This window comes from Macaca thibetana, unplaced genomic scaffold (assembly GCF_024542745.1).
Source record: "Macaca thibetana thibetana isolate TM-01 unplaced genomic scaffold, ASM2454274v1 unplaced_scaffolds163, whole genome shotgun sequence".
NCBI classification, from domain to species: Eukaryota; Metazoa; Chordata; class Mammalia; order Primates; family Cercopithecidae; genus Macaca; species Macaca thibetana.
The window spans coordinates 14,182-22,274 of NW_026088952.1; the positions used below are offsets into that span (position 1 = coordinate 14,182).

General features: G+C 40.8%; 1 long non-coding RNA gene across 1 annotated transcript; it reads left to right on the forward strand.

The window, feature by feature from the left end:
• The first annotated feature begins 3,533 nt into the window (after positions 1–3,533).
• LOC126947353 (uncharacterized) lies at positions 3,534–7,582 on the forward strand. Its single transcript, XR_007723032.1, has 3 exons — positions 3,534–3,920; positions 5,078–5,157; positions 7,234–7,582. It is a non-coding gene; the product is annotated as an uncharacterized LOC126947353 (long non-coding RNA).
• The last annotated feature ends 511 nt before the right edge of the window (positions 7,583–8,093 follow it).

Genomic DNA, 8,093 nt, shown 5'->3' on the forward strand with positions numbered 1-8,093 from the left:
TACATCCATACAGAACCGACCAATGCTGAGTTGATACTAACTAGTCAACCAACAAACAACTGGTAACTAACGACTTGGTAACCAGGTAGGAATTCAGACAAATCTGGTTGTTCAGGGAGAACAAGGGTCTGTCAAACAAGTTGTTACATCTTCTAATGCATCCTATTTCAGACTCAGGAGCAGTTTATATTTTACACGGTCTCTCTCTCTAATTCCTTCAGACTTATCAAGCACAGGAGAAAACCTAGGTAAAAAATAAATAATAAAACACTCAAGAACATCTCAAATGAAAAAAAGAGTTATAATATCAAATGTTGTTGCAGATGTGGAACAAGATGTGGAAAAACTTGAAACTCCACTAATAGGAGATACTGAAAAGCCAGACAGCAAGGACATAGAGAGGGAGACAGAGCTGAGCTAAAAGTGCAATCTAAGACAGTACACTATGACCCAGCAATTCCACTGCCAGTGTAGACCAGATAAAAAGAGTTCTATGTTACCAAAAGATATGTACGTGTATGTTCCTAGCAGTACTTTTCATTATAGCCCAAACCTGGAAATCATCAAGTTATCCATCAACAGTAGAATGGACAAGTGTATTTATACAAGTGTATTCATATAATTTAATGTAATAGAGCTATGGGAATTTACTGCTACCCTGAACAGCAAAAGTAAATCTCACAAGCGTAACTTAAGTGAAGGAATCCAAACCAAAAATCACATATATCATTCCATTCACAAATTTCAAAAACTGGCAACATTTTTGTATGGCGATGGAAGGCAAAATAACAGCTCCTCAGGATATGGGCTGGGTAATGTTCTGCTCCCAAATCTAATTGTGGATACAGGGGTGGGTCACTGTGTGGATACATGGGTGTGTCACTGTGTGAATTCAGGAGTACACACTTTGATATGTGAGTTTTTAACTTTGTATTTTTTTATATATATATATATATAAATAATATAAATATATAAATATATATATATATATAAAAATCTATAAATATATAAATATATAAAAATATATATATATATATATATATATATATATATATTTAAGAGACGGGGTCTTGCTCTGTCTCCCAGGCTGTAATGCAGTCCAGAACTCCTAGGCTCAAGGGCTTCTCCTGCCACAGCCTTCTGAGTAGCTGGAGTAGCTGGGACTATAGGCATACACCACCACACCTGGTGGTATATTCAGCTTTAAATAAATGAATTGGCTGGGTGCGGTGGCTCACACCTGTAATCCCAGGACTTTGAAAGGCTGAGGCTGGAGGATTGCTTGAGGCAAAGAGTTCAAGACCAGTCTGGGTGACAGAGTGAGACTCCATCTCTAAAAGATTTTTTAAAATAAAATGTACTTAAAATTTAGGAAAGATCTCAGTTGCAAGGGCTAAGTTGAAAAGACAGGAGTAAAAGGGTAATAGACAATTTAGAATATATGGATATATATCATTTGGTACTTTAATATATATTATTGTTTTTTAATTATTTAATAGTCCATGAATAGATTAAATTCCATGAAGATAAGAACTGTACCTCATTCATCTTTATAGCCTCTGGATGCCCAGTGTACATCATAAAGTAGCTATTCAGAAAATATATATTTAAAAAATTTTTGAATGTTCTGTTTACAGCAAAGTTCTCTAAACTAAATATAGTGATTGAATACATTTCTACAAAAAAAAAATTAGACAATAAAGACAAATGGCATTTCTGGGCTTATACTGGACAAAATAGGAGCAAGAATAGAGGCAATTTACTCTGTTTCTGTTACCTTAGGATGAAAAGAGTTTGCTTGGATTTATCTAAAATCTTTTTTCTCATCCAAATATGAAAATATTATAAAGTTAAATTTTCAGCAATAACATTGTATTAGTCCATTTTCATGCTGCTGATAAAAGCATATCCAAGACATGACCATTTACCAAAAAAAAAAAAAAAAAAAAAAAAAAAGAGGTTTAATGGATTCACAATTCTACATGGCTGGGGAGGCCTCACAATCATGGTGGAAGGTGAAAGGCACATCTCACATGGCAGCAAACAAGAGAAGAGAATGAGAACCAAGCAAAAGGGGTTTCCCCTGATAAAACCATCAGATCTTGTGAGACTGATTCACTACCATGAGAACAGTTCGGGGGAAACCACCCTATGATTCAATTATCTCCCACCGGGTCCCTCCCACAACATGAAGGAATTATGGGAGCTACAATTCAAGGTGAGATTTGGGTGGGGACACAGCTAAACCATATCAGACATATTATCTATTGCTACATAACAAACTATGCCCCAAACTTAGGGCTTAAAACCACATCCATTTTTTTTTCTTCACAGTTTCTGAGGCTTAGGGATCTGGAAGTGACTTAGCAGGGGTTCTGACTCAGGGTCTCCCAAGATGTTGGCTGGGGCTGCAGTCACCTGAAGGCTTGACTGGGCCTGGAAGGTCCACTCTTCAAAAGGCTCACTCACATGGCTGTGGGCTGCAGGCCTACTCACAACTATCCCCAGAGCAGATCATCCAAGAGTAAGAGCAAGCCGAAAGACACCATCACTTTCATGACCTAGTCTCTGACATCACACACAATCACTTCTACATTCTATTACCACAAACAAGTCACTAACTCCAGCCCACATTCAGGTGGAGGGGAATTATGTTCCATCTTTTGAAAGGAATATTAAATAATCAGTGGATGTATTTTAAATCATCACAGTCCACCATCTGGCCACAAATTATTTCTATTTCTCCCACATGTAAAATACTCTCATTCCTCTCAACTCCTCCCAAAAGTCTCAAACTTGTACAGGATATCTAGGTTTGAAGTCCAGGATGTAATTATTTAAATCAGATCCCAATACAGAGAAGTCTTCTCAGGTGTAGTTTTTTTTTTTTTTTTTTTTTTAAATTGAGACAGAGTCTCACTCTGTTGCCCAGTCTGCAGTGCAGTGGTGCAATCTCAGCTCACTTTTAGCCTTGACCCCTGGACTCAAGTAATCCTCCTGCTTCAGCCTCCCAAGTAGCTGGGACGACAGGCACACACCACAATGACTGGCTAATTGTTTAAAAGTTTCTTGTGGTGATGGGGTTTCACCATGTTCCCAGGCTGTTCTCAAACTTTTGGGCTCAAGCAATCATCCTGCCTCGGCCTATCAAAATGTTGGGATTATAGGCATAAGCCACTCTGCCTGACCAGGTGTAGTTCTTTAAGAATAGATCTTCAAGTAGAGTTCCTGTCTGTCTAAAGTCTTGCGGACTAAAGAGACAAGTTATCTGCAATGTCTATCAATTATCTATCACTGTGTAACTAATTACCCCCAAAACTCTGTGGTTTAAAACAACATTTATCTCAGTGTCTGTGGGTCAGGAGTTCGGTGGTTTTGCTGGATGAGTCTGACTCAGTGTCATTTCACAATGTTGTAGTCAATGTGGGATGCAGTAATCTGAAGGCCTGATTGGGGCTGGAGGATCTGCCTCTAAAAATCCCTCACCGGCATGGTTGTCGGCTGGTGGCCTCCGTTCATTACCATGTAGATCTCGCCCTGGATTGCTTAAATCTCACAACACACAGTTGGTTTCCTCCAGAGGAAGTGATCCAAGAGGAAGCCAGCAACATGGAAACCATGATGTCCTTTATGACCTAACTTTGTGACATGCCATCACCTCTGCTGTGTTCTATTGGTTACTTGGAACAATCCTGATATGACACAATAGAGGACTAGGCAAGAGCATCAATCCAGGAATTTAGGGCTCATGGGTGCCATCTTGGAGACAAGCTAGCACACCTGTAATGCTAGAAGCTGAACCCAGGAGCACCAGCAGAGGCTGTAGATTCTGGTGATGTCTCAAACACTCTTCCTGTGATCTTGATACAGTAACAAAATTTCTGGGTACCCTGAAAATGGAAAGAATAAGTTTCAACCAGGTGAATGATTAGGTGATGATGGTCACTTTGAAGTAACATGAGCCTGGCCGTGCAAATCCAGCAATGTGTTCTTGGAAAAAAATCACTGCCCTTCTCTAGGCCTTGGTTTCCTCAGCTTCAAAAAGTGTATAATAATAACTGCTTTGGGCTGGGCGCAGTGGCTCATGCCTCTAATCCCAGCACTTTGGGAGGCCGAGAAGGGCAGAGCACAAGGTCAGGAGTTCCAGACCAGCCTGGCCAATATGGTGAAACCTGTCTCTACTAAAAATACAAAAATTAGCCAGGCGTGATGGCTTGCACCTGTAGTCCCAGCTACTCAGGAGGCTGAGGCAAAAGAATCACTTGAACCCCGGAGGCAGAAGTTGCCATGAACCAAGATCGTGCCATTGCGCTCCAGCCTGGGCGACAGAGTGACACTCCATCTCAAAAATAATAATAATAATAATAATAATAATAATAATAGCTGCTTTGGTCAGTTCTTACAGGGGTTCAAGGTTACATATGTAAGATACAATTATTTAGCAATTGATAAATGGTAACTATTTTAAAGAATATTGCATATTGGCCGGGCATGGTGGTTCATGCCTGTAGTCCCAGCACTTTGGGAGGCTGAGATGGGCGGATCACAAAGTCAGGAGATCGAGACCATCCTAGCTAAGACAGTGAACTCCTATCTCTACTAAAAATACAAAAAATTAGCCAGGCGTGGTGGCACACACCTGTAGTCCCAGCTACTTGGGAGGCTGAGGCAGGAGAATGGTGTGAACCCAGGAGGTGGACCTTGCAGTGAGCGGAGATTGCACCAGTGCACTCCAGCCTGGGCAACAGATCAAGACTCCATCTCAAAAAAAAAAAAAAAAAAAAAATGCAAATTTTGTGATATTGCCTGGTAACCATCTGAGTTGATAGACGTATTTCAGTTTTCGGAAAGAAATATTTAAATTAGTAAGAAGGTAAACCTTTCTCATTTAATAACTGATATACCATATTTCATAAAACTAAGAAAATAGAAAAAACTATCCATTGTCCTACAACTCTAATGCAATGTCATCACCGTCTTTCCTTCCAGCTTTCTTTTCCATGCATTTCCCATAACTGAAGTCAGAGTGTACATAAAAGTTTGCTTTTTGCTTCTTTCTCTTTATATCTTAATATAGAAACTTCTAACAGAGTTTGACACGGACATTTGCCCCAGTGTGTCATGCTCAGAGGAATGACTCATAGGTCCTAATGAGAGGTAAGCACTGGAAAAGGAGGGGAAATTCCATAGGTCAGCAAGGCTGCATCAGGATCAGCTGAAGTTCTGAGAGCAGATCTCATGGAGAGAATCAAAAGCTAACTAGGGGAAACAGTAGGAGTCACTAAGAGATTCTGGAAGTTGTCTAGGGATGAAAGTTGCTTAACGACTCTCTGACTCAGTTCATCTTCTATACATCAAAGATGTTACATGTCCCTACCTTTATAGGGCTGCCGGGAGGCTTCATGAAGTTCCTGCCTGTAAAGTTCCAGGCACAAAGTAAAGATGTTGCTATTAAAATGGTAAGATGTGGCTGGGCGCAGTAGCTCATGCCTGCAATCTCAGCACTTTGGGAGGCCGAGGCGGGTGGATCACGAGGTCAGGAGTTCAAGATAAGCCTGGCCAAGATGGTGAAACCTCATCTCTACTAAAAATTAGCCAGCGTGATGGCGGGCGCTGCTCGGGAGGCTGGGACAGGAGGATTGTTTGAATCCAGGAGGCAGAGGTTGCAGTGAGATGAGATCGCGCCACTGCACTTCAGCCTGGGTGATGAGGTGAGACTCCATCTCAAAAAACAAAAAACAAAACAAAGCAAATGGTAAGATGCAATGCATCAGGGTCTGGGATTTTCCCAAGTGTTTAGCAGCCTAGGAATTCTCAACAGACTTCTGAAACATAATTTATGCCCTAAAATGTTGATGACTTATATCTATGATATAGGAAAGTCTGTCTGGATATCAAGTCAGTGTGGGTTTGATCATTCATTTCAACCATTGGAAACAAACCCCAATGTCTCGAGGAGCCAGGTGGGTCACCTAAGGTTGCAATGGCAGGAGGGTGTACCACCTAGAGAGCACAAGCCCTCCTCAAAAGAGAAGCTGTTTCTGGGTTCATTGTTGCCCTATGTAAGTGTGGACCAGGGTTGCTGTTTGACGTCTACAGAGCATTATTTCAACATTCATCAGATTTAATGCACTATGATACCACATAAGCAAGGTGATGCTACTAGGGTAGGTTTTAGAAATTTACACACACACAAGTCTGCTAAAGTAGTTAGGGTGAAGGATTCCTAGCTCTGGGAGAAAGGTTACATTTTTTGCCTTATCCCCAGCTCCCCAGCTATTGGGGTTATTTGAATTATTTAACCTTGACCTGTTGGATTAGTCCATTCTCACACTACTAATAAAGACATATCTGAGACTGGGTAATTTATAAAGGAAAGAAGTTTCATTGACTCACAGTTCTACATGGCTAGGGAGGCCTCAGGAAACTTACAATTATGGTGGAAGGGGAAGCAAACATGTCCTTCTTCACATGGTAACAGCAAGGAGAAGAATGTAAGCTGAGAGAAGGGGAAAGCCCCTTATAAAACCATCAGATCTCGTGAGAACTCACTATCATGAGAATAGCATGGGGTCAATCACCCCCATGATTCAATTACCTCCTACCAGGTCCCTCCCGACTCACATGGGGATTATGAGAACTACAATTCAAGATGAGATTTGGGTGGGGACACAGCCAAACCCTATCACCTGTATTTAATTTATATAATAAAATACATTTAATTTATAAATTAGGTTAAAAGTACACATTGACACATGAAAGGTTTCAAGAAATCCTATACTAGAGCAAAGAAACTCATTTAACTGTATTCAGCCCCTTGTTTCTCACAGTATTTCATTCAAAAGCTTTCTTTTCTTTTTTTTTTTTTTTTTTTTTTTTTTTTTTTTTTTTTTTTTTTTTTTTTGAGACAGATTCTCGCTCTGTCACCCAGGCTGGAGTGCAGTGGCCAGATCTCAGCTCACTGCAAGCTCCGCCTCCTGGGTTTACACCATTCTCCTGCCTCAGCCTCCCGAGTAGCTGGGACTACAGGCGCCCGCTACCTCGCCTGGCTAGGTGTTTTTTGTATTTTTTAGTAGAGACGGGGTTTCACCGTGTTAACCAGGATGGTCTCGATCTCCTGACCTCGTGATCCGCCTGTCTCGGCCTCCCAAAGTGCTGGGATTACAGGCTTGAGCCACCGCGCCCGGCCTCAAAAGCTTTATTTTCCATATAAAATGTATGAATGCCTTACAGAGCACACTTTGGTAAAGGATGACTGACTTTTAAAAGGAAGACCCAAACAAACCGGTCAACAGAAATGGAGTGCTGCTCTAGTGCCATGCCCGAGACACCTGCCAATAGTCCTCTGCCACTCGCCATCCCTGCATCAGCATCTGGGACATGGTCATTACACTTGACGGCTTGTCACTCCACCTCTCCTCACTCCTCAGCTCACAGAAAAGAGATTTGTGAAATACCAGCTCTGGTCTTGGTAAATATTTGTTTCCCCTGGCACCCTGGAAAATGCATTTTTAAAACTCTTCCTACACTTTCGGTGTGGCAGCAGCTTTATCAGTATGTGAAGACAGAGCGATGATGTGGCTTGGATACTTGACATTTTGTATTGTTGCAAAGTGGCAAATTGCACTGAGCTGTAAATACACTATAAATGGTGTTGTGCTGAATTATAAAGACAATTAGCATATTTCTTCCTTGTTTCTCATTTATCTTTTAGTTTGTAAACATGGAAAGCAGAGTGCGGTAAGCTTTACATGCCTTATCTGTAAAATGAGCACAGTGATACTTACGTTACAGACTTTTGTAAGCCAGAATTTTAAAAATGTTAAACTACCTAAGATAGTATAAAAAACATAGCAGCATCCAATAAATGACAATTCTTAGTATTACCTCCACACCTCCTGATAACATTAAACTCTTGGAGGATGGAAGAAAGCATGGATGTGAAGCACATACAATCACTAGAGGAAATCAGAATATTGCAATGTTTGGGGTTCCTTGAAAGTTTTTAAAGCGTGTAAGGGTCCTTAGACATGATCTTTTACAGATGAGAACGAGATGAAATGAGATTGATAAAAATTAATCAATTTGCCCAC